The sequence below is a fragment of the Agelaius phoeniceus genome, chromosome 7, assembly GCF_051311805.1.
Source record: "Agelaius phoeniceus isolate bAgePho1 chromosome 7, bAgePho1.hap1, whole genome shotgun sequence".
Taxonomy (NCBI): domain Eukaryota; kingdom Metazoa; phylum Chordata; class Aves; order Passeriformes; family Icteridae; genus Agelaius; species Agelaius phoeniceus.
This window is the reverse complement of record NC_135271.1, coordinates 40,039,597-40,064,781: the sequence shown is the minus strand read 5'-3', so window position 1 is coordinate 40,064,781 and position 25,185 is coordinate 40,039,597. Positions and strand designations below refer to the sequence as shown.

Sequence of the window (25,185 nt, the reverse complement as noted above, 5' to 3'; positions counted from 1 at the left end):
AGTATTTTCAGCTGCTTGAGATAAAATGGGCAGAGGTGGAGACTTTGTTTGGGCTCAAAACATTGAGATGCTTTCAGGCCAGAAATGTTCTTTCTGCTGCCAGGCTCCTGAAGACTTCTTTGGCCTGAAGGCTCATGTGTTATAGCTTATTTATTAGCCCAATAAAAGATTCACGATCTGCCTTGCCTTGCTATCAGTCCATCTCCTAAAAAATGTTGCTGCAGCTAATAGTGGCTCATATTTGATTTCTATCCAGGGTATTTTAAGGCTGCAAAACCATGTAGCAGGATAGGTGTCTGTCTCAGTGCTATCCTCTGCCTATTATGTGTGTTTGTATTAATGATGAGATATCCTGCAGCATTAGTTGATTTAAATATTGAAAACAAATGTTCTCCTATTTCTCTGCCTTGGGGCTAGGAGTAATTATTCCAGCCTCTTCAGTGTACAGGAATCTGCATCTGTTGAGGTCTCTGTTCTGCTGTGAGCCCAACATATGAACTCAGTTTGCAAATTCATGTGAGAAATGCTAAAATCAGCACCTAGTTCTGCAGGTACCTATACCTGTACTATCCCATGGTCAAAATCCTGCTGTGCTTTAGAAATGCAGATTTTTTTTAGACTTGGCCACTTGGGTCAACATCCTTCTGTCTCTTTATTGTTTACATCTTGATGTTTCAGTATCACCAGGATACATTATTATGACCCTGGGATGCAAACAGTCCACTGCTGATGGTTTTTTTTAGTAACTTGGCAACGTTATCTAAAGCAAAGCAGACTCTTGAAATTGGGACATACTGCAATTCACAAGGACAATAAAAAGTATTTGTGGTACAGAGTATTTTGCACATTTGAAACCTCTATTGTATCAATCTTAATCAGAAAAGAGTGCCTGGAGCAAAAGAAATTGCTGTTTAATATTTCTGATAAAAGTAGTATTTGCAAAAAAATACATTTAGAAATGGTATAAGAATTTCACACAGTAGCCTTAACAATGTTGATAGTGTTGTTTATAAATATGTGGTTAGGGAGACATAAAATTGTAGATCATTGACTTGCTAAGTTATAATATCATTTCCCGAGCTATTTAGGTGTGTCGACTGAATGAATGTTTAGAATCCATGCAGCACATGTAGTAAAAATTTGCATGAAGACCATATTGATTTCAGGTGCAGGGGAAACATTTCAAGGCAGAATAGATGAGCTGCTGGATTTATCTGTATTCTCAGTTGTGAGAATGCAGAATTTGCCCAAGGGACCCCTTCTAGTCCTAATGTGAGCTGGTGCAAGGCAGGGGGAGGCATCGCATACGAGATGTATCAAACATCTGCAAGCTGCATGTATTGGGTTTGGTTCCTGGCCTCTCCTGTATATCCCAACAAGGCATTCCGTGATGGATTCCATCAAATAGCCTCATTTCTACCCCTTCACACAAGGGAAAGCTGCTCCCACAACTACACCCAGAGAGGTAGAAGTAGATGTTACTCCTCAGTCCGCTCGTGACATCAGTCTAGTGCTGAGTCACCAGCACTTTTTGGTGGCTGCGTGCTGGTTTTGGCATTTGGGGCTGCAGAGTTGGGATACCAGCAGCAGGAGAAGGCACAGCCCTTGCAGAGCAGTGGGTCAAGGGAGAACCTACATCCTTAGTGAGTGGGCAGTGAAGAGAGCTGGAGGAAAACAAGAAAGCATGGGGAATGTTGCTATTAGTTGCAGAGAAGTAACAGGAATTGCAAAAAACTGATGTTCATGTGGTGATGTGCCTTTTATGATGAAGTGCCTCAAGTTGTCAAGATAATTTTGAACATTTTGTTTCTTCAAGCCAATGTCAAGATCTTTTTGTGTCCTCAATCTGGTGCTCATTAAGTGTATGACGCATGAAAAATTCTGTTTATCTCTTAATAATGTGATACTGGGGAAAACAAACTCTTAACCCCATTTTCTGTGGGACACCTTTTGTACTCCAAATTCAATTTCTTTCATATATGTGCACTCAAGTATTTGTATACATGTCTTGCTGTGTCTCAGTGTGAATTTGAAAGTTGTTCTGTGCAGAAATCTCACCTGGGCATTGAGAACAAAATACATAAGCGCATAGCTCTGTCCACCTGAGACGGCCTGGGATGGAAACACCCCCTTACTGCCAGTGTTACAGATGGGTATTTCTCTGGAGGGAGATAGTGAAGGATGCAGTGCATTTAGGAGTTTGTTGTTGCCTTGCTTCAAAGTGAGGAGAGAATCAATAATTTGTTAGGCTGTGAGCTGACGTCTTGTCTGAGTGCCAGCTCTGGTGTCCTCCAGGATAAGCTGCCAAAATGTCTGAGGGAGCAAAGCGGGATGTAAATTCCACAAGTCATTTTCCTGAAACTCTTATGTGGGAAACCTTTAGAAGCCTCTCAGTAAGGACAAAATCCTTCCAAGCTTAATGCTTGTTTGAGCAAAATTCCTTCTGAGGTCAGTAGACCTAATCCTGAAGTCTTATCACTTGTTTACCTTGATGGGATTTGAGTGTGTGTGGGGGGAACAGAGGGTCTTGGGACAGGGTGTGCTGGAAATGCTTTCTTGGGAGGCTGGAAGAAGCCTGCCAGGCTCTGCAGAAATGCATGTTTGAAAAGAAGGCTTGCTTCAGTAAAAATCACCTTGGTTTCCCACTTTCTAGGCAGTGGTAGAAAGGGCAGGTGAGGATCTGTCTTTCCTCTGAAGGCTGTTTGGTGCCTATGGGTGGCCCAGCCCCATCTCTCAGGGACGGTGCATTTCCCAATTCCATGTGTGTGCTTCTAAAGTGGTTTGCATCTCAGACTTTCTTTTGCATCCTAGATGAAAAAAGCTTCCCAGGCTGGCAACTCCCTCATATCTTTTTAATTGTAACATAGCCCATCAGAGTGATAAATAGTGTCAGATACAGAAGCAGATAAGAACTGAGATGTTGGTTTCTCTTATGCTTAAGCTGGAAAACAAGCTCTGGGTTTGCCGTGTGGCTCTGGGGGAAGAACCTTGCAGGGGGCTTTGGAGCAGGTCCTGGCTCTGCTTGCCCCATGTGCTGTCATAGTGAAACCCCATAAAAGGCCCCTTGTCCCTGCATTACAAGTCATGGCGTGCCAACAGTGCCCTCAGCAGAGATTTTTCCTGCCTGTCTCTTTCCCTCCCCTCTTTCTTCTTGCAAATTGAAATCTATCTTCTTTATAACAGACTCAGCCTTTATTAGCTGAAGATCATGCCTCTTTATTAACCTTTCAGTAAGGCTACATCAGCTGAGTGAAACACCATTCAGCAGAGCATATGGTATCATAAAAGTCACTGCTGGTGTCACACAGCTGTGTACAATTTTGTTTGGTTTGAGGCTTTTTGCTTTTCAGTAAAGAGATGGAAAATGTTCTTTTCTTCTTTTCTGCTTTCTGGTGAGTGACTTATAAACAGTCAGTATGAAATTGGCTCTGGAAAATATAATCAGAAAAATATATATAGGCTGTTGCATTGTTTTTCTGAATTCCAGGTCATGGTACAGGGGAGATTCTGTGGTAAAGTTTCATTAAAAGTAAAGAAAGAACACTAAAAGCTCTGCAACTGACCCAGGAAAAGTAAAACATTGTCAAGACAAGTAGCATTGGGCCATCTTGTACTTTATTCCCTGCTGCTTATCTAAAGCACATTACTTACATTCAATAGATTTCTACTTCTGGTAGTTTATAAGTCCCTGAGTTTAAGAGCCTTTGACTAATTAAGAGCAGAGAGATTTTCACCATGCTGTCATAGCCGTACTGGAAGAATAATTTTCAAATGTTTTGTTCTTTGGGGGCATATGAGGCCAAAATTACAAATAAGTGTCTGTGTAACTATACATATATATTTATACTTACATACATAAATATGCAGACATGTACATATATACACACATACATAAATATGCAAACATACACACACACATACATGTCCATATCCATATTTGTTTAAAAAAAAAGCCTTAGAAGTGAACAGCTTTGGCAGGCAGAATGAAGGTACTGTTAGCAGTCTTCTAGGTGGGTCTCTGGTTGGGTTATAAGTTATTTGCAAGTTAACCATGGAAGAATTTCAAGAGGTTTGATCCTACTGGTGAAGAAGCAGATGTGATTGTGTGACTGCATGTGTACACATGCAGAAGGCAGCTGGGAGGGATGTCTGTGCCTGAACTGAACAGACAAGTTTTCTTACTTCTGTCCATTGATGCTGATTTGAAATATGGGAGGCTAAGCCTATTAAGGTAGCTCAGAAATGTCTTTCCAAAATGGGGTTTGGTCCAGGACCAGAGAAAGACATACAGGAAAGCATATGAAAAACAGCTAAGAATATGTAAATGAAGAGACAGGCAGCTCAGTTGAAACTCACAACTGCACTAACCTTACTGTTGTTGGATTCCCAATCCCACAGTAAATCCTGTACCCCAGAGCTCAAGATTTAGGAAAACATAAGAGTTCTTAACTTCATTCCTGTTTGACAGCATAAGCCAGTGCTTCTCTCATCACTGTGAACCTGATTGCCAGCTCTCTCTGCCAAAGGCTTGGGCAGTACTGAGACCCAATGGGTTTTTAATTCCATGTGTAGATGTTTGTGGTGCCACCAGGGAAGTGTCTGGTCTGAATCAGCAAATCTATCCTGAGATGAGTGGTGCAAAATGAAAGCAGTCAGGAAAAGAAGTATTTGTGGATGGGAGTTATCAAAACACCATTCATTTTAGTGAAGGTTGAAAAGCAGCTTAGTTGGGATAAGAAAATTTACAAATGTGTCATTATGCTGTTGCTAAGATCACACCTGTAGCATCATGCACCAAGATCATGCTCTTAATGACAGAAACCAGACTCCAAAGGAACACTGCACCATTAAAGGAAATAGAGAAGCAGGAATGAATTTAGCCAGTTTCATCTAGAGAAATGCTTAATGGCAGCATGATCATCTTAAGGGTCATTTAATACCAGGAAAAGGAAATGATACATAACACAAGTAGTAACACAAAGAACAGTGAATTCAATTTAATAAAGGGCAAATTCAAATTGGAAATGAGGCTAAACTTTTAGATGGTTAGGGGCCGGCAGAAAAGGGAAATCATTTGCTTAATGAGGTAGTTATGACAAACTAGGTAGAAATACTTTGTTTTCTGAAATCAGCAAGTGTGACATTCAGTCTTTCCTGCCTGATACAGTGGGTTCAACAGCAGAGTCCAGTGGTGTTTTGTCAGCCTTGTCCATCATGACCATTAGTTGCATTAATAATCCGTGTTTGGATAAAGGCGCTATGGTAGCACTGTAGAATCCTTCTTGTTTCTCTAACACCAAAGAAAGAAATTGGATATTTTGTATCTTCATAATATGAAACAAAAACTTAAGTGTGTCGGGGTTGTACAGGTGATGGAGATTTACAGCCTCATGACTTTTGTGCCTGGTCAAAACTGTGTTATAGAAAGCCTGGGGGGAACTCTTCATGGGGTTGTGGGGGGTTTGGGTGCTTCATTCTTCACTGTTTGAGGACATTGAACACCTCAGAGGTACCTGCTGGAAATCCTACTCTTGTATTCCACTCCTGCTGTTTCCTTGAGGCAGAGCTGACCCCATGGCTGTTGTTACACAGTGGGTGATCTTAAATTCCCGACCTGCAGGGCTTGCTGCTCCAAATGGGCTCTTGGGCTCCTGCCTGCTTACAGCACATTTTAGGAGCATGTCTGAAAACAGCCTTGTCTCTGTGTTGCCAGGAAGGCTTTATGGAAAAAAGACTACAAATGCATACTGCCAGAACCTCACATCTGAGTAAATGTGAGCCAAATGAATTTCCAGTGCAAATTTACTGCAATTGGTGAACAGTGCAAGAACTAATACTGATATTTAAATCAGGGATTCTGATACAATAAAGACAAGTGATTAACAAAACTGTTTATCTTTTTGTAGCACAGATATAGAGTTGATAGTTCTTGCTTTATTTTAAATATATTGATAGGCACAAATTGATGAGGTTGCATAGGGATCCCAGCTAACAGTTAATGACTGTCAACTGATGAGTTTTGCAATGTCTGAAAATGAAAGGGTAGCATCCAGTGCATGGACATGGTTTCTATTGTCCAAAACAGCTGATCATTACTGTGTTTAAGAAACAGAATTCTCATAAGGATATCAGCTGCTCAAAATTTGATGCAATTTTTCCAGGACCTAGATAATCATCAGGAAATTAATGTAAAACTGTGATCTCATGTCATTTGGAAAATTAATGGAATAATCTGATGGGCAGAGCTTGCTAGGGATCTAACTGTACACTGGAAAATTAGTCTCTAGGCCTTGGTCTCTGTCAACAGCAATGGACGTGGAGAAGACAGTAGATTTTATTCTGTAATTATCTGAAATGAAAATGGGAGGTGTCCTAAAGAGAAATAGAGTAGTATTGCTTTCAGCAAGGAAAATAGGGCAGCCTAAATACTAGCACTGGTTATTACATGCTACTATGGATGTGTGTGTTAGAGAGCTGGCTGAAAGATAAATTTATTCCTGTAAAAACATTGCTTTATAGAGATCTTCTTTGAGCTTTGAGATTTTCATTGGAGATGTGGAAAATTAGCAGTTTCCAGCTACCAGAGATTTTCAGATGGAAACCTGGTTGCTAGTCAAGTTTCTTTCCCCAGTGCAAATACAGAAACACTTGCAGAAAATCATCTGTACTGCTGTGGACATTATTTCCTCTGCAGTACAAGTGAGTCCATTTTTACAATCTGTCCTGTCTCTTGGTTCTGCAGCCTCCCTTACTGGATGTATAAGTCACTTTAGCCGCAAACTCTCACTCCAGTTGTGAGATTTCAAGTTTTTGCTTCTAGGTTTCTGTTGCAATCAAAAGTTTGTATGTTGCTTGGAGAACTTGCCATCCCAGTTACTCCCAGATCTTTTCTGCTCTTTGCTGAAAATCAGTAACAAAGTGTTTGTGATGTTCTGTGGAAACAATGGCAGCAGGTGCACTGGCAGTAAATGTCAAAGAAAGAAGTGTAAAGGCTGAGGAAAGTAAATGTGAGTTATCAGGAGTCAGCACAAGAGATTTTGGTGCAGTAACTCAATCTTTTTGGCTGGGGATAGTCGCAGATTTAATCCAGCTCTCATACAAGACGTTGAAGCAGTTGAACAATAACCTATGAAAGTTATACTGGCAGTGTTCCAGTGCCATAGGAAAGATAACACTTCCACAGTGTTTGGCCAAAATATTTTTTGGACCTATATAACACATGACAAATGTTTATCAACTACTGTGTAGCACGTACTGGACCCAGCTACATAACTGATTCCAGCTTTAGTCCTTTATGCTGTGACATTGAGCTGCTCCTTAGGGTGCAAATGCCAGGTGGTCTTCCCCCAGCAGACCCCATCTGTATCCCTATGTAAAATGGGCAGTGCTTTGTGGGGGAAGTCTTTCCTGTGTTGTTAAATTAAGGACTTACTTAAAGTATCTTCCCTCCTTTAAGTAGGTGTCAGTCACATTTTTTTGGGTTAGATACCATAGACTAGTTCTGTGTCTGCTTTGGGTCTGCAGTTGAAGAGAGTAGTTCGTCACTGGGGGAAACAAGTCTTTCTCTATAAGTGTTTATAACTCTTCATTTTATCTGGGCTTGTCAGTGTCTGGCAGATTCTCCATCCTTTGTGCCATTCCTCTTCAGCTCACTAACAGAGCCATCATTAGCTCTGCATATAGGGGCAGGCTTGGGATTTCATCACTCTTCTGAAGTTTCCTTCATTCTTTCTTAGGCTTCCTTTGAAATTTATTTTCTATATAGTTGAAAAAGGATGGGTTCTGCCCTGAATCTGGTCTTTGCTCTGTTCTTAGCACTTGTAATTATTGCAGGACTGCACTGACCTGAAGTGGGGCTGCAACTGTGCTTAATGTTTCTGCTTGGAAAAGCATTTATGAGATGCTGGCATGTGCATCTCATTTTGATAGGTTTAATTGTACTGTTTAGAACAATCTGAGGAGATTTATAATTGCTTGTTTTGTAATACAGATACAAAGAATTAAGTAAAGGCTTTATAAGTAATCTCTTTTTTCCTCTAGCCAAAGGAGCACTGTCATGTTTTCATTTATCATCTTCTTTAGGGTCAAAGTTTGACTTCTCTCTGAATTTGATAGGCATATATAAGTGCTGCATCTGAGTAGTTCACAGAGGGATTTGGCACTTTGATTTTTAAATGCAGTGCCAAAAGTGTGGACAGAAGAGTGTGGCTTGATTAGAATGGAGCCCATGCAATGACAGGAGGTAAACTTTCAGCAAAAATTACCGTGAGAGGAGACGATGACTTAGGAAACCAATTGCAATTAAAATTGTTGTAACTGAGTTGATACTAGAGGCAGAAAACTGCTTTTGATATTTGCTAGCTAGGCAGAAACTGAGAAAATATGCATTTTCTGAGAACAGAGATATGGAGGAAAGATGGTTTATGTTTAAGGCTCTACACAGGGACTCAGAAAATTGACTTCAGTTCCTTTCCTGGCTGCCTCACAAGATGCCTCTGTAGTCTTGGGGATGATTACAAAGTTTTCACCATATGTTTATGCTGCATCTAGTGATCTGGAGCCCTCATCTTAGTTGGGTTTCATGAAATTCTAGCCTATCAAGTAATATTTACTCACTTGTGCATACCAGAAAGTAAAAATAAATGGTCTTTGGAAAAATTAACCTGAGTTATGTTTACACTGAATAGGGATTCTGTGTCCTGGTCGGTGATGGAAGAAAAGTAGGCCCTTCAGAAATTATGACATATCAGACTCAATGCTTAGACCCAGAATGGGATAATTTAAATTGTTTCAAAAATTTTTGTGAGGAGGGAAAAGGGAGAAGGGGAGATGGTGCTTACCATGAAGTTTATGAGCTATGTTCCCAGGATCTTTGTCACATAACTCAGCAAAGAGGAAGGACATGAAGTAGAGAGATCCTTCCTCAAAGAGGCCTTTGTATCACCATTATTTGTGTCAGCCAAATGCAGACACACTTCTTTTTTAATGGAGGAAAAATGTGCCTTTTTTTTTTTTAATAGATAAATCATCCACAAACAAGCTTATGTGAAAATTAGAAGGAAGAAGTCCAAAGAGGCATGCCAGAGAAGGAAGTTTGCAGAGTCCAAGGGATTCAGAGAAGACTGCAGTGGGACTGTCTCTGAGAGGGAGCGTTTACATCACCCATTCTTGACGGGTTTACCTTCTGGGACTCTGACCTTGGACTGCTGCCGGGACATTTGTCTTGGACTTGTCCTCTGGGCTGGTGAGTTAGTGATGGAATGACACATGTCTCTGTTGGGCTGAAACATGATATTTTCAGATGGCTCAGTGTGAGGGGTTTTGGTCTCTGATCATTCTGTCTCCTGCTCCAGTGATGAGAGGATATGTCAAGTAGTTAAAGCACAAATCTGGGAGCTGGAAGACTTGGCCACTGTTCCTGAGGCTGCCACAGCCTATTTGTGACTCTGGAAAAGGTAAAGAATGACAGACATTAGATGCAGCATTTTCCAGTGGCTCAATGACTTAACTCTGCTGTCATTAGACTCAGTGGGACTTTCTCTCTTGACTTTGTTAGGAACCTTATATTTCAGACTGTCTATAAAGCATGTATGTTCCTCTAATCATTTGGTTATAAAAGAAACGTGTGTCTGCTGCAGTGTAGGGAATTGATGCAACTTTTTAGCTGCTGTATAATGGGTGGGAAAATCACATTGACTAAAAAGGTGGATCACTGCTGCAGACCCTGGTTATATACTACTTCAAATCCAAAATAGTGTTGGTGTGTTTTGCTAGAGTTCATTGTTACACAAGAGCCTACTATGACAGATAGATGTGATGTAGTATAAGCAGGGGAATGCTGAGTGGAAATTGATTAGTTTGGTCCTAGAATATATCCCACAAAAACTCAACAGATTTTCCACAGAAGCACTACAAGAAGGTACTATTTATAGTTTGTGCTTATTTTGTGCTGTCTGAAACTAGGAAGAGTTTCCACTTTGGAAAGGTTGTAGTTTAAGTTTGGAAAATGGAAAGGCATTTTTGAATTCCTTATTGAAAATAAATTTTTTATTCTAACAGAAATATAAAATATTTTTGTCTGATTTTAGTAGAATGATGGACCCAACACAGAGTTTTCCAGAACAACTGATCTGGTCCAATCATTTTGATTCGTTTCCCTTTGGTCTGTCTGGTAAAGACATATGGGTCCACAAGATGTTTTTCCAGGGGAAGTGTCAGTTTCAGTCCTGCAGACAGCTCCCAGGCTGGGAGTCCTCTGAAAGAGAGGAGATGTGAAGGAGGCTGCAGGAATCAATCAATCAAGTGGTGCCATTAGCAGACAGCAGTCTGCAGAGACGTGTTCAGAAAGCCCCAGAAATCCCAGATACACTGTTCTTTTGCAGGTTGCTATACTGAGCATAGACTTGGTCATCTCACAAGGGAGAATGGGATCATATGGCCTAACTCTGCTGCTGGACAAAAATACACATCCAAAGGGAATGAGTGCCACAGTGCCTAGAGAAAAAAAGGGATAGTCATGTGCTCCTTAGGCTCCAGAGGCTTGCTCAAGCAAGTCTCTCCTGTACCCTGGGCAGTCTAGGGGCAGAGGAATGTTATTTTATTGAGAACTGTTTGATTGCATATCAGGGATCCTAAAAGCCCTGTGAGTTTGATCCTAAAATTTGCTTGTACTTCCAGTGCTTTGGTTTGTGGGCTGGCTGTGCACTGGCCTGTAAAAGCCCTGGCCCTGTTGCTGTTTTGCCCATGTCCTGCAGCGTGAGCTGGTGGGAAGCTGAGCAGTGACAGGACCAGCAGCACAGGCTTGGTCCCTTCACACCTCTTCTTTGAAAGACCTGGCAAAACCAAAAGACTGGATGTGTTAATGTCAACAGATAAGCTTTAATCAGAAAAGAGTCATGTTGGAGATTTCCTGGGCAGAGTTGCTCTCAGTATCCTGGCTCTGGCTAAGAAACAATGCAAAAGGTGAACTTGGCTCAGTGGCTTTTACTTCTTTGATCTTCTTTGCCCAGAGTGGTACCTTCTGCACCAGAATGGTGCAGCTGTACTCTTTGGAGGAAGAATAGGAATTTTATTTCACTAAAAATGTTTGCAGTCATTTCCTGTCTCTCCTTGAATTCTTTTCATATTCATATTCATGGATTTAGTGCTAATGAGAACAATAACTATATGTTAAAAAGATCACCTGTCCCTTAAAAGGTCTCTTGGAGTAGCCAAAGGGGGGGAAAAAAAGTAATGAACAACAGCTCCCTCTGAATTTTTGACTCATCTAATCACCGAAATTAATCTTAGTGATTTAATTAATCTTAAAAAATTCTTAGTGTTAAAGAAAAGTGTGTAGGTTGGTGTGACCATCCAGGACATTCTGTCTGGCTCCATGACTTACCCTGCCTTGCCTGTGTATCCAGTGTGCTCTGGTGTGGGATTATGCTCTGTCCTCAGGTGCCTGCCATACTCAATGCTGTGTAATCAGACTGAATTCAGGACTAGTGTTGGCTATGACAGATGACTGTTGCCAAGCAGCTGTAGGTCTAGTTTAGGCCTTTTAGGATCAAACTTTCATCTCCAATTTAACTCTACTGAAGGAAAGAGTTTATCTTTCACAGCTATTGAAAGTAGAACCTAGAGCTAAGTATTGTCTTCAAGCACTAACCCAGGCGCTGCCTCTGTGACCTTCCATGGATATGTACATGGTTTTGGTGACAGTCTGAAGTTAATAGTCATGTCTGTGTATGGAAAAGGCAGGAATGAAAATAATGCCTAACTTCAGGTTGTTCTTGGAGGCAATGAGGAATTGTGTCTGGGAAGCACTGGCTGGTAAGTTGGGGTTTCCCCCTTCCCCCAGCTGTGCCACTGGTCTGCTGTAAAATCCTTTGCAATCATTCACCTTCTCTGGAGGCTCAGTTTAGCTTTTGTGCAGCAGGAACAATGATTCCTTTCAGCTCTGCATCCACAGTGGTGATTGCATGGGGCTAACGAGCAGTAATGCAGCCTTCAGGGAGCTGCAGTGCTGAAGCCACTCTAGCGAGTGTTTTGTGCTGGGAGAAGAATAGATCCTTAAAATATTTAATCAACAATCAGTGGGTATATATACCCCCACTTCTGGATTAAATACTCTTAGTGATTTAGGGCTCTATTATGTCTTTTCCTCTTTTGTTTATCTCCTGTTCTCATCAATCAGAGCTTCACTTAGGACCATGATAAAGCACTTTAACCATGCCTTTACTGGCTATAGTTGTTAGAAAATCTTCTGCATATTTTTAATAGTTTTAAAATAGTGATTTCATTCTCACTTTCTGAAATATCTTGACTTTTTTTAAAGGGAAAGAATAATGAATTTCCGTATGGGTTATACCTTGTAAAAAGATTATCTCCATTTGCTCTTTTTAGAAACTTTTCAGAAGGGAAGGCACTGTCCCAATGCACAGAAGCAATTTTTCTTTTCAATGGATCCTGTGACTCAAATCTAAACCTTTGCTCTCAGAGGAACACTTTTCAAATGTTTACTTAATGCTTGATTCCTGATAGGCAGTCTGGAGAAAAAAACAGATGAGGTGTTACTCCTGAAAGTTATACTGCTTTATATTGTTTGAAAGGCAGAGATTGAACTGATTTGTCTAGCAGCTTGCCTTTTCTCAGCTGGGGGAAAAAGTTCCTTTGTAGCTCAGGCTTTTATCAACAGTCCAATAAAAGTGTTTTATATATATACATAAAAAAATCATACAACATATAAAGCCTTTTATCTTGATGGCTCCAAAATAGTTGACAAATTTGTCAAGTAATTTGTCAGCTACTTCCCAGCAAAGTTATCTCTTACTCCAGAAAGTTATCATGGAGGTATTTCTATGGTAGGTGAAATTATTCTCGCTACTGATAGCTTTGAAATAACAATCAGACTTATAATGCATGCATTACAAAATTTTAATCTACAAATTTTAGAATGTTTTCCTAGGCCTTTTTCCTAGCTGAAACAGGTTGTTGTGGATGGGCAAAAACTGCATGAACTGATGGGGATGCCTGCTCCTCTGTGGTACCTCCAGACCCATCCCAGGCTTGGAGAGGACCCTCTGGGCAAGAAGTAAGTTGTCTTCAAAGGCCTTGTGAAGTTCTTCAGAGCAATTTGCCCTTTACCTCACCAGTGACACCATGACCTTCCATGGCCACTATTCCATATAAGCCTTATATATCAGCAGCGTTTGCCTCTTCTGGCAGGGCTCTGGATACACATCCCACATGCACGCACGCTCTGCATCTGTGAGGCTTCACCAGAGGATCCCTTGGCTCCCGAACCTTTCCCCTGTGCAAGTTTTGGCTACCTCAAGAGCAAGCTGGTTGCAAGGTGGCTGAGGTTTCGTGAAGGGATCCATAGCAGGAGTGTGTTAATGGACTCAAGTGCTATTTATTGGCTCCAGTGGATTTCGCTGTGCCCTTGGCGCGTCCGTGCTTCCTGTATGAAACTTGGCTGAAGGAGCCAGAACTGCAAGACATCATCCCAAATTCCAGCTGGGATGCGTAACTTGGCTACATGACACTCTCCCCTCTTTACCCCCCTTAACTACTTCCCATGTTAAATAGTTTCTCAGGACTCAAAGGGGAAAGAGGAAATAATCTCCAGGCCAATGATTCTCATAAGTAGAAAAGTTGCATAAATAAATTAGCAATGATTAATAGAAAGAAATTGTCACTTGTCTCACTTGCCTGGAAGCTGTAGCTTGCTGGAATGACAGTCTTGGTGTTGAGGGGCTGGGATGCAGAGAGTGAGTGATGGGGGTTGGGATTTATTTTATATATATTTTCAAATTGAAAAAAAAAAGTGTGATTTATTTTCCTTTGCTGCAGCTTGCTCCACATTTTCAGTTTTACATTAATAGCTGTGGGAACAGCAGTTCTTACTGCCATATACTTTAGCTATTAACACTGTGTCTGGTTTGACAGTACATCTCTCAATTTATTTTTTTTATTCCCTTGTGATCATAAAATATGTATCAGCCTTCCTTTCTAATCTCCTTTGGCATGTCCAGCTAGCTATTTTGTATCTTTTCTCTGTTTGAATTTGATTTTTCTAGCAACATATACTTAATCAGAAAAAAGAAACCCTCTATTAAAACTCCCTTTTTAAAAAATTTGAAGCCTGATTGAATTCATATATAATGGAATGATTTCTCTAGTAACCCCTAACAGCTTTCTACCCAAAATGTTTGCTTCACTGATATTTTAATTGCTGTAATAATCAGCATTCTGAGTACGAGGTCTTTCCTCTAGCTCAGTAAATCCATACTGGCTGAGTAAAGCATGTCTGTGATTTATGTGCAGATAAACAGCTTTGGATCCTATCCAATCACTTCATCAGTTTTAATTCGGCTGCCTAATCAGTAGCAAACAGAAGGATTGCTTTTTGTTGGTTTGGTTGTTGGGGTTTTTTTGCTTTATTTTGTTTTTAACAGAGTTGGGGGTGTTAATACAGGGTTTGGCATGTTCTCCAGAATGGCACAAATAGCTCCCCATTTCTCATCATCTTTGTGTCAAAATCAGCTGTAACTTTCTGAAAGAGTTTCTAAGAAGGGGATGAGATGCCAAGCTGTGCCTTTGGGCTTTCGGTGGTATCTAAGGAACCAGGCAGATATGCAGTCTGAACAGCGAGTCTGCTCTTATCTCATGGTTTATAAAGGACTTCCCTCAGATGCCTGAGAAAAGTGGAAGAAGCAGATTTTGTTTACTCTCTGTGTTTAGGGGTTGATGCCTTCAAAATCATTTCCCCAGCAATTATTATACTGCAGTTGCTGTTTACTACAGGCAAAGTGTAAGGGTCCTGGGAGGGTCCTGGGAGGTGCAGGGGGCACTGTGGGGTGCAGCTGTGCGGGAGTGGGACAGCAGAGCCCACTCCCGCTTTGCACCCTCAGCCTTTTGCTTGCTGCACAAGCCAGAGGGCTCCAGATGATTCCAGACAGGCTCTTTGAGATTAAGGCTCGTGACCAGAGTTCCTGACCTCATTTTTGTCTAAAATAACCTAAGCAAATGCCTGTTAAGGTTAAAACATTGCACCATTTACATTATCATCTATTAGTGCCATGTGTCAAGAGGTGAAGCATTCTCTGATTTATAAGCAGCCTCTGAAGGATTACAGAGAGCAGCCCCATTCTGGACATCAGATCTAGGGCATGCAATACCATCTGTAATAACAAAGCTTACCTAAAGAGCTTAGAATGGTTTGAGTAGTAAACCATGGCTGTGTGTCTATGAACCTTGTCAGCTCTCCTGGCTGCTTCATTTCAGTGTGTAACTATGCCTGGCCACTCCATTTACACTGGGAAACTGCAAGAGGTATTAGTAGCTCTTCCTCTGCATCTGCTTTTTTCCTGTTTCATAGCAGCACTTGCTATACAAGCAAGGAGCAGACTTGGGAAAGCTGAGCTAGGCTGTGTGGGTACCACTGGAGTGTGGGAAGGGGACGCTGGCATTGCTGCTGTGTCTTGGGGGTTCACATCATAACCCAGTTGATACATGCCACCTTTTTTCCATGTCAGGGTAAACCCTCCCAGCTCTGTGTAAAATTTCACTCTTACCAAGAATCCAGTCAACTTTTTGGCTCAGCCTTAATATTTTCCACACACCCATAGCTGTAGGCTTTAAATAGACTTTTGAATCATCATGAAATTCAGAGAATTAGGCTGGGCTGGAGGGAAGGGCAGGGCACTGGATATGTGGCATTTTGGGATCAGTTCTCTGATCCCAATGTGGGTGTCCCAAGGGACCTTGGGTGAGGTGTGTAATCCATCTGCTGTGTTAGATTTTTTATAGCTTGCAAAAGGGCAATTAAACCTTGTTGCCTTTGACTGGCAATGAAGAGAGAATAAAACCCATTAATGAAGAGAAAGCATTTAGACCCAGTGGTGGTTCTGGTACAGCTCCACATCCACTAATAGCACTTACTGGGCCATAAAAACCAGTGCTTGAAGAGTTTTCAAAAATTATTTGGCAACATGTGTGGAGGGGGAAGTTTGGCTATTATACTGTTGTTTATATTATGTTGCTTCTTTTTAACTGATGACAGCCTGTGGAGGGACTACCAGGCTTGGGATTCTCCTAGCTTTGACTGAGCACAGTCTATAGCTTTGGTTCTCTTAAACTTAACAGGAGCTCTGAGCATTTCTGTTAAAATTGATGGGAAATGAACTTCAAGAGTCCTGAAAGATGAAGACTATCCCATCTGTCTATCTGCTGCTTTAATGGAGAGATGAGAAAGGTTTCATGCTGTAACCCGGCAGGGAATTCAAATGTCTGAGAAGAAATTTCAGGAGAAGGCTCAGTGTCTTGCAGATCAAAGGGTTCATTTAGGGAATCCTCTATTCTCTAGCCAAAGGGGAGCTATTATGTTTAGAGAGGCAGTGTGCAGACCAGAATTCTTCTGCTGGTGAAACTTAGAGTTTGTGCTGTCCAGTGGCTTTCTGTATAGGAAAGACTACCTGCCAGTCCTGGAGGTTTGAGCTAACAGATGGATCTTGTTTTCTCACAAGCTGGTGTGCTGGGCTCTGATCTGCCTCCTGGGATATCACCAAAGGAGCATTTCCACTGTCACCATTTTAAAGAAGCAGGAGTTATCTGACAGTGAAGACCGAGTCCTTTTGTTGGGTGCTCTATCACCCCTGGGCTCCTTTGGGTGTCCCACCTTCAGGATTCAGCCCTGGCAGAACAGCTGCAGAAATGTTCTCATCTTCATCCCTTTCCTATGATTTCTTCCTGAGGAAAAGACTGATAGGAGAAAGAAGGAAATGTGAAGACTCTGTATGCATGTTAGTCTTAATGTTGAAAGAGAGGACTGTGAGAGCCTTTTCTGGCTTATGGAAATGTGATGAATGAGGTTTCTTGAAGGAAACAATTGCTTCAGTCCTCTCAGTGAACTGCGTGACTGGTTCCTCTGTTTCTTCAGTTTGTTTTTTTTCAGATGCTGCTACATTTATCATGTCTTTCCTTTATAATGTTTTTTTCCTATTTTCCCTTTTTACCCTCCCTTTCCCTTTTTCACTTTTCCTGATTCATACTGTATAGAAGCCATTGTTCAAAAAATAATTACCAGGGTGGTAAGAAGTCTGCCTATGGCTAAAGCCTGATGGCCTGTCCTTCAAGCAGCACCTTAACCTACAGAAGCCCTCTGGCATTATATAGAATTTTGTCAGATCAGATACTAGTTTCCCTGGAAAAAGCATTTTGTCTTTTTAGTATCTCTGCTCCTTGTCTATGATGTAGCGTTAGCAGCATGTGCTCCTTCTCAGGAGCACAGTGAGGAAAAACCCATCTGGTTTGTGAATGCTCAGACATTGCTCTAATGGAAGCCTTGTAAATAACTAGATAAATTATTTCATTGAGTTTGTCTGTTGAGCATAATGGGTAGCAGGGTCAGAATCTCTTCACAGTGATTCATTTCTTACTGGCTGAGTGGGATTTGTGTTCACAAGCCATTGTACAGAAATGTCCTCCAATTTTTACTCTCTCTGTCTTTTCCCTGCCTACAGTTTTAGCTCTTTGATCTCTTGCTGGTGAGCTCCAGGGAGCAGAGACTACCACAGCCAATGTCTGCACTGTGCTCAATGCAAAGAGTTCAGGCACAGGATAGGCTTTTTGGTGCTGCCATAACTAAAGGATAAATTCGTACAAACTAATCTACAATTTCTTAGAATTTCTCATAATTTTTGCCTTTTTACTTTCTGGAGACAGTTGTGGGGTTTGGATAAGACATGAGGGTGAAAACAGTGAGAATAACCTTTCAGATGTGGGTTTCTTGAGCAAATGTGTTCATTCTGAGCTTTGCTTTTGGTGTTTCAAAGAGGGGATTTATGGCTCGCAGCCAGTGTAGAGGCTCTCTGCCCTGCCACGCCTGCTGTGAGACTGGGAGCAAATCCTGTAGGCTGCACTCACACAGCATCTGGCTGCAGCTCCTGCATTTACTTGAGCAATTCAAATAATTCCTGACTAACCTGAGCACATCTGTAGTTCAGCTGGCAGAATGGAAGATGCAATGAACTCCAGGAGGAGTGAATGATGAGGCAGGGTGATGGATGGTGGGGACAGGAGTGTTCCCAAAGAGAACATTTCAGTGAGGAGTAAGATATGAGTTCACAGCTTATATTTCTCACTGGTGCAAATCTCCCACTTGGAAACTGAGAGAAGAATGATTCCTTGTCTCTTCTGTGAGGATGAAGCATTTAGGATTATGAAAAGTTCAGAGAGGGCTGCAAAATTTCTCAGTCAGATTGATTGTGTTAAAATATTTATTGTTTCCACAAACATTTTCTGCTACCCAATCTATGGGCTAGGATTTTTTGCAGAAAACAGATAATTGTAGCTAAAGCTAGTTTTGAAGCAACCTTCAGGTAAGCATTAAGGAAAAATTTTTACATTGCTTTGTGGTTAAACTTAAATAATATTTTCATTACATTTGATTTCCAAACAATGTTTCAAATTTCTCCCCTATCTGTTAGAAGATGTAGTTAGAAAAATCCACTAAAAACTGGTTTTCTGGTGTTTCCACAGGTCACTTAAGATTCTTCCTGGAGCATGACTTCGAATATGACACTTTAGTAATGCAGAAGCTGTAAGTAAATAATATCTTGTTTTCAAGGCCTTGTTTAAGAGCTGTGTTTACACTCTTTCCAGAGCTTTGCTAGAACTCATCTTTGCTAGACCTGGTCTACCTCACAACAAGCTTGCAGGGAAGTCACTGAGAGCAGACATGGTTTCAAAGTCAATTGTGCCATTTTAGATGCTTTGCTTTATCAGCTTCTTCTTTAATCTAAGAACTCCAGTAATGGTTGCCTAATCTGCAGGAAGAAAGCCCAAGACATCTGTCAGTATTGCAGGAAATGTCACAAGCAGACAAAATTAAAAATATCTCATTAGCAGTGAGCAGTGAATAAAGTGCAGTGATACATTACCAAAAGCTGGCATGCCATTGGTTCCCAGGCACAGAACCTTCCTTTGCTTGTGATGCTAATTAAAAAGGCCTACTAGAAACTGAACAAATGAACCCTAGAGGCTGCTGGCCTGGTTCATGTATTTGTTGGCCTTTGGTGACTTGATGTCAGAGTTTAGTATCCTAAAAGTCTTATCGCAGAGATATCTCACATTGATATATGCAATCACAGAGATTGCTTTTGGGCAATTTCTGGTTGTGAATGCATGAAAAGAATACAGTTTCCTTCTCCTTCTCAACTTTTTCCATCTTTTTCAAAGGCAAATTAGTAATGTGCTAATTTTGGTATCTCTTTTCTGAATTCTGCATTGTTTTTCCCTAATCAATTCTCTCTGATCTGCTCAATCTCTATTTAATTCAGTCAGCCACTCAACATCCAAACCTTTTGTAATAAAGAGAGTGCTAATTTTTCCATTTATTTCAATTGTCTTTCATCAGGTGTTATCATATAACTCAATCATCTGGCATTGGAATTTGTAATTTAATCAATAAAGGAGGCCATTTTCCTCAAGAAGATCAAGGAAGAAAGATCTTGAGGAAAATGCACAGTGAAAGGAAGATGAAGAACAAAAAAGGGTGATAGGAACTGTGGTTGGCATTTAATAGCTGCACACCTTGGTGGCTATACTTGCCTGGCAAATAGCAAGCAAAAGAGGTATCACTACTTTAAAATTAATGGGTGTAATGATTTTGCCTGTGCACTCATCTTGAAAAATCTAGAGGGACAATCATGGATAATACTTAAGTTGCTATGACAAGCATCTTGCACCATCTCCAGGTGTTGGCAACCCCATAGATGAGCAGTACAGTTCACAGGAGCAGGTTGATATCAAGAGAGACATCAAGAAAGAAACTTTGCTGTGTGAGCTCCTCCAGCCTTCCTGCTCACATGGTTTTTTATTGTGTTGCTCTTGCTTTAGATAAGGGCAGAGGAGGGATGATCTGCAGCCTCCCTTGATGTGATCACTGAGGGGCCCAAGGTTTTGCAGCACAGGGATGTCCCTGCCCACACTAAAAGGTGGCTGTGGCCTGTGAACCTGCTCAGTCCCTGCCTCTGCCTTTGCTTGCAGGGCTTCTGCAGCCCCAAGGGTGTGCCTGGTACTGTGCTCTGCTGGCAGGATGAGGGGACGGCTGTTCACTGCTAGCAGTGAGAGCTGTTCTGGCTTCCTGCCCTGGCCCATCTGAAAGAGCATCTCTGCTAGTTCTGCCAGGGGTGTGCATTTTGCCCCGTGGTGAGGTTTGTTTTACATTCAGCCCCTGGAAGACAACATGTCTTTTGCACACTGCCGAGCAGCTTTGAGAAGGCCTGGCTGGGAGATTGAATGCCCCACTGGAGAAGTGTAGGTAGAGTTTGTGGTAACTGGGAGTGGGGCTGTGGTGAGCCTCATCCCCCATGGGTACAGCTGTGAAAAGCAGGTGACCAGCACTGAAGGTAATGAGCCATGGAGTGCCCAGGGGCACTGACCAACCACCAAAGGGAACAGAGGGCACACAGGTGCAATGCATCAACGTGGGGGTATAAAAGGTTGGGCTAAAGAGCAAGAAGAAGATGCTTGTAGGCTTCTGAAGTAGTATGGTGTTACTTTGTTTGGGTGAATGCTTAAAGCTCTCTGAAATTGTATGGTGATACTCTGTATCATAGCTGTCTCAGCTGTGTCATGTGCTGTGGCAGAGAAGCACTTCTGCTGGGCCACAGCTGGGAGTCTTTCCTTGGCCTCTTGACTTCACAGTGGGATTACCCGGGCAGGTCTCAAATATCAGGCCTCTGTAGAGTCAGCCATGGTTTTGCTGATAAATTGCTTATAAGTATTATGGCCTCAACTTGGCAAAGTCTGCAAAACACAAGATGAAAGATATTAAAACTCTTCATTCAGAAAATGTTGCTATTTAAAATTATAGTAAATAATTTGGTTTAAGGCACGTCACTGCTCCTTTGCTTCTGTCTCTCACGAGGTCTGGTTGCTAGTGCTATAGATGCATTTTCTGCAAATCTAACATTGAGCCAGCCATTGAAACACCCACCTTGTGGGATATTTAGAACAGGTCTTTTAGATGAAGCAGCCATTTTAGTAAAAAAGACTTAATGATACAACATTTTGGGGAACTTTTAGTATGTGGTGTTTGGCATTTGTCTTGAAGATTTTAGTTCTCCCCTTGAGTGCTACTCCAAATTGAATAAACAGGTATTTTGAGAGTCTTCAGGTGCTTATTTTCAACCTTCATTGACAAACTTTTCCTGTGGTAAGCACAGGAGAATCAAGTGTAGAGCTCTACAGTAAATAATCTTACTTCCCCACCCCTTCCATCCCCAACAACACCCTAAGCACTCTACAGTAGAAGCTGTCTCTTAATGGGTATAGGGTCTTAGCTCAGGGTTTATTAAGTAATGAACTTCATGGATTGAAAAATGCCTGGACAAGGATTTCATTGGAAGGGGCTGCCCGTGGAGGTAGTGGAGTCACCATCTCTGAAGGTCTTCAAGAAATGACTGGATGTGGCCCTGAGTGCCATAGTCTGGTTGACAAGTTGGAGGTCAGTCAAAGGTTGGACTCGATGATCTCAGAGGTATTTTTCAACTTAAATGATTCTGTGTGAGTCTGTGAAATGAAATGGAGATGAAATTGAAACGGCTTGGTCCTATATTCTCAGCCACTCTTGAATTCAAGTCCTGCTCCTGTTTAGCACAGTTGTACCAGAAAGTTTTGGACAAGAAATGTGTGGAGTGTGCTAATCAGACAGCTACAAAATCTACAGAACTGCAACTAGATGACAAAACACTCCCTCTGTCCCTGGAAACTTATATGAGCAATATTGTAAACATTGTTCATCTTTTTTTCATAAACCTGTGTTTTGAGTCTATTCTCCAACCTTTCAGTGGTGCCAAAGGATTACCAAACATGCACCATATGATCTCTGGTTCCTTTCTTGTGCACTCCAAATAATGTCATCAAAGCTGGTGCTGGTCTGCCTGTTGTGTTTGGCCAAACATGAGAGCAGAGTTTCCAAGGAGTAGCTTAATGTGCTGTATTTGAAAATTGACTTTTGGAGCAATGACTCTTTGACTGGCCAAAGCAATCAGTGCATTGCCCAGCCAGCAGCCCAGGGAACCCAGGTCTAAGAAGCTTTCTGATGAGAACTGTGGCTGAAGACATTTCTTGGGGTTAATTTAGCACTCAAGAGCTCAGAGCTTTGTGGAGCTGGAGCATCTTCAGAAGAAAGCAATGGCACATGCAGATTGCTGCTCTGTCCTTCCCACAGTAATGGCTTCCTCTTTTCACCTAAAAAAGGGAAAATTATGAATTATACTTTAGTCCTGCTTTGTAGTGGTATTTTGCACAAAATCATGCCAGTGTAATGTATGTCCAAAAATATTTACATAAATGTTCATTAATTTTTCTCCACTTGCTTTTGAGCTGCTAAAACATTTTGAAACACTTGGTTTGGGCTTTTTTTGTCCTGCTCCCAGCACCAAATCACCCATTTTAGTGATGCAATGCCAATCAGGAATTTGAGGGGAAAGAAAAGAAAAACTGCAACCACTTTTAGCTCATCTCCTAAAGGAAGCTGGATTTTGCTCCCACTGATTTTTAATTCAACAGGCTGCAGAAGGACTGGGTGTCATTTAGCTATTAGAGATTTTTGTTTTCCTGATCATTGTGAAGTAGCATCATTAACACAGGCAAATTTCCATGCTTCACTGTGCTGTGTCCATGGTACATTAAAGGCCCTTTTCCATTGGTAAAGCTGAGTCTATTCTTCTGTAAAATCAGGGGCCCATTGGCAGTTCTTTGGCAAGTGAGACAGAGGGACTATTTAATGGGAAGAAGAGTGGTTTAATAAAGGGGAAAAAGTCGAACATGACAAGTGCAAGGAAAGATAGCAGAATGTTAGTTTATAAATCACTGCATAATTGGGCCAAAATATTCATCCATTTTCACAGGGCCAGGGAGAAAGAGGACAGCAGTTTTGGGGTGAATGAGTTACGTGATTTTTCCAAAGTGCCTTTTAGAGAAGTCAAGCACTCTATCCATTTCTCTTCCCAATATGAGTGCTGTGATTTCAGGCTAATGGAAAATGGTTTGTATTGCTGAATTTTCTTTTTTGAAATGGTGTATTGGCTCTTGGTGAAGAAATTGGACTTATGCTTGAATATGTCTGGATTTTACAAATACATTTTTAGCTTAATAAGATGGAACCAATTAACCAGAAAAGTCATTGCCAATGGATTTTACAAGTACATAAAAATATATTGCTTTTTCTTGAAACATTTCATCACCCTTTTTTCCTTTGCTGCCACTGACAAAGCACTGTGATAATTTGTTCCCTCATGCCTTTTCCTGAAAACATTGATCTCTGGCCCTGATTGTGTATGTGTGTGTGGGGGGGAAGGATATTAGGCATGTATGTATGCATCTTTTTGTTTCTGACTCAGTGTTTATTTCTTTCTCCAGTGCTGTTCAGTGTGTTTAACTTGTGGCCTGAGGAAAAACAGAGGACACAAACTATAAAAAAGTTGTTCTGGAAAGGTTGCTTAAAGTGGCACAGGACCCAAGGGCTAATGAGCAATCTCTCAAAGCCAGGTATTAATGCAACTGCTAAAACGTTTGGCACAGCAGCGGCACTGAAGAAAGCAGTAGCACCCAATTCCCAGTTGTTACCCCTCTGGATCTCTGGGAGTGGACATGTCTCCTGGAAACTCTTCTGAGGTCCCTCATTATGTCAGCTGTGCCTTGCAAGTGAGGGGGGGACAGAGCCCCACTATCCTGTAGTGGCACAGAGGTCTGTGGAAATGAGTTCTGGTCTCTGCCTGCCTGTCTCTGAACAGGAATGCTTATTTAATCACCTATAGCAATATTTTACTTGGAGGAAATTTTAGCATGAGGCCCCACCAGCCTCCTCTACCCCTAAATTTCCATCAGCTCTGCCTGCAAAGAAGGGCTGGGTAACACACAAGACATGGATGCATACTGAGGAGTTGTAGGATTTCTATTTCCATTACCTCAGCCTTCCCCATTCCCTCATAGCCTTGCCTTCTGCTTAAAATGCAAAGGATATTAATTTCTATGAGCATGTGGGGCAGTAACCCAGGCAGGCACTGCCTTGGGATGACATGGTTTTCCCTGCTCTGATCAACTCGGTAAACTTAAGCACAGAGAGCCTGCTTTGATCCTTAATAACTTTGCTAGTTTGCTTTAGTTACCAGTTGATACAGAAATGACTTAAACATGGTACTTTGGGGTAAAATATTGAATATTTATCCAAGTACATGGCAATGACACACAAAATTAGCTGTTGCAAACAGACGTCTCTGTTCCCATCAACTTTGTCCAATTTGTCAAGAAAACATCTGTATCATCTAAAGAAAAACAAACAATAAATTTGGGTAACAGGAAAGGCTTTAATGCTTTTCTTCTGCAAACTGTGGGAGTGCCCTGCAGGACAGTGCCCTTTTTGCATCACTGCTTTAATTTAGCTGTGGTTCTCACATTTTAAAAGTAAGTTTAGATATTTTACCAGCAGTCTGACATCATTACTAAGTCTCTGCATGTTTACCACAGAACCGATGATCTAGTTGAAGGAAATTATTACACGCAAACTTTAAAGGAGATACCCTTTCAATGGGGTGTGAACTTCAACACAAACCTAACAGTTGCTTAAAGTCCTTCTGGATTTGTGAAACTGTCCCATGAGCCACACCAGTTGTGAATGATGCTGTCCTTCAAACAGCCAGGACAGCCCAACACCTCTTTCCAGTAGCTGTGGTGTGAACAGCGTGTGCTGGTTTACATCCAAGCTCGTCCACTGCTTATTTAATTCTCACTTTTTATTTTTATTTTGGCCTGAGTTGAATTCCTGGCCTGTCCTTCATATTAAAATGACCTTGTTCCTCCAAGGAAACCTCCCCTGCTTCAAACAAATGGTACCAACACCAAATAGCTGCTTTGTGGGATCCAGTTTTGTCCTGCATTTGTTTTAAAGCTTCCCAGGAACCCTTGGCTACTTCGCTCAAACTGTTAACTTGAGGGTAATAATTTTGTCTGGGTTTTGTCACAGAAATTCAATTAAGGAGGATTATGAACACAGTTGTAGGCCTGTTTCATTTACAGTTGCAAATGAAACCCAGGCCACACACTGATTGTTTATATAGGAAAGGAGATGCTGTGTAGTTTTGAGTGACTGAATTACCTGCATGTTCCTTTGTGTGGCTTCACTTATTGCAG

The 25,185-nt window shown here is 41.4% G+C and overlaps 1 protein-coding gene across 6 annotated transcripts in view; it reads left to right on the top strand.

Annotated features, from left to right (window-relative positions):
* Positions 1-25,185, top strand: part of SEMA5B (semaphorin 5B) — a 267,685-nt gene that overhangs the window by 65,701 nt on the left and 176,799 nt on the right. For 4 of the 6 annotated variants that reach the window (XM_077181654.1, XM_077181653.1, XM_077181656.1 and 1 more), the window contains exons 2-3: positions 9,021-9,244; positions 18,526-18,586. The gene's annotated coding sequence lies outside the window, so the exon portion shown is untranslated. The remainder of the gene's footprint in view (positions 1-9,020; positions 9,245-18,525; positions 18,587-25,185) is intronic. The other 2 variants (XM_077181655.1, XM_054636287.2) reach the window with 1 other exon arrangement.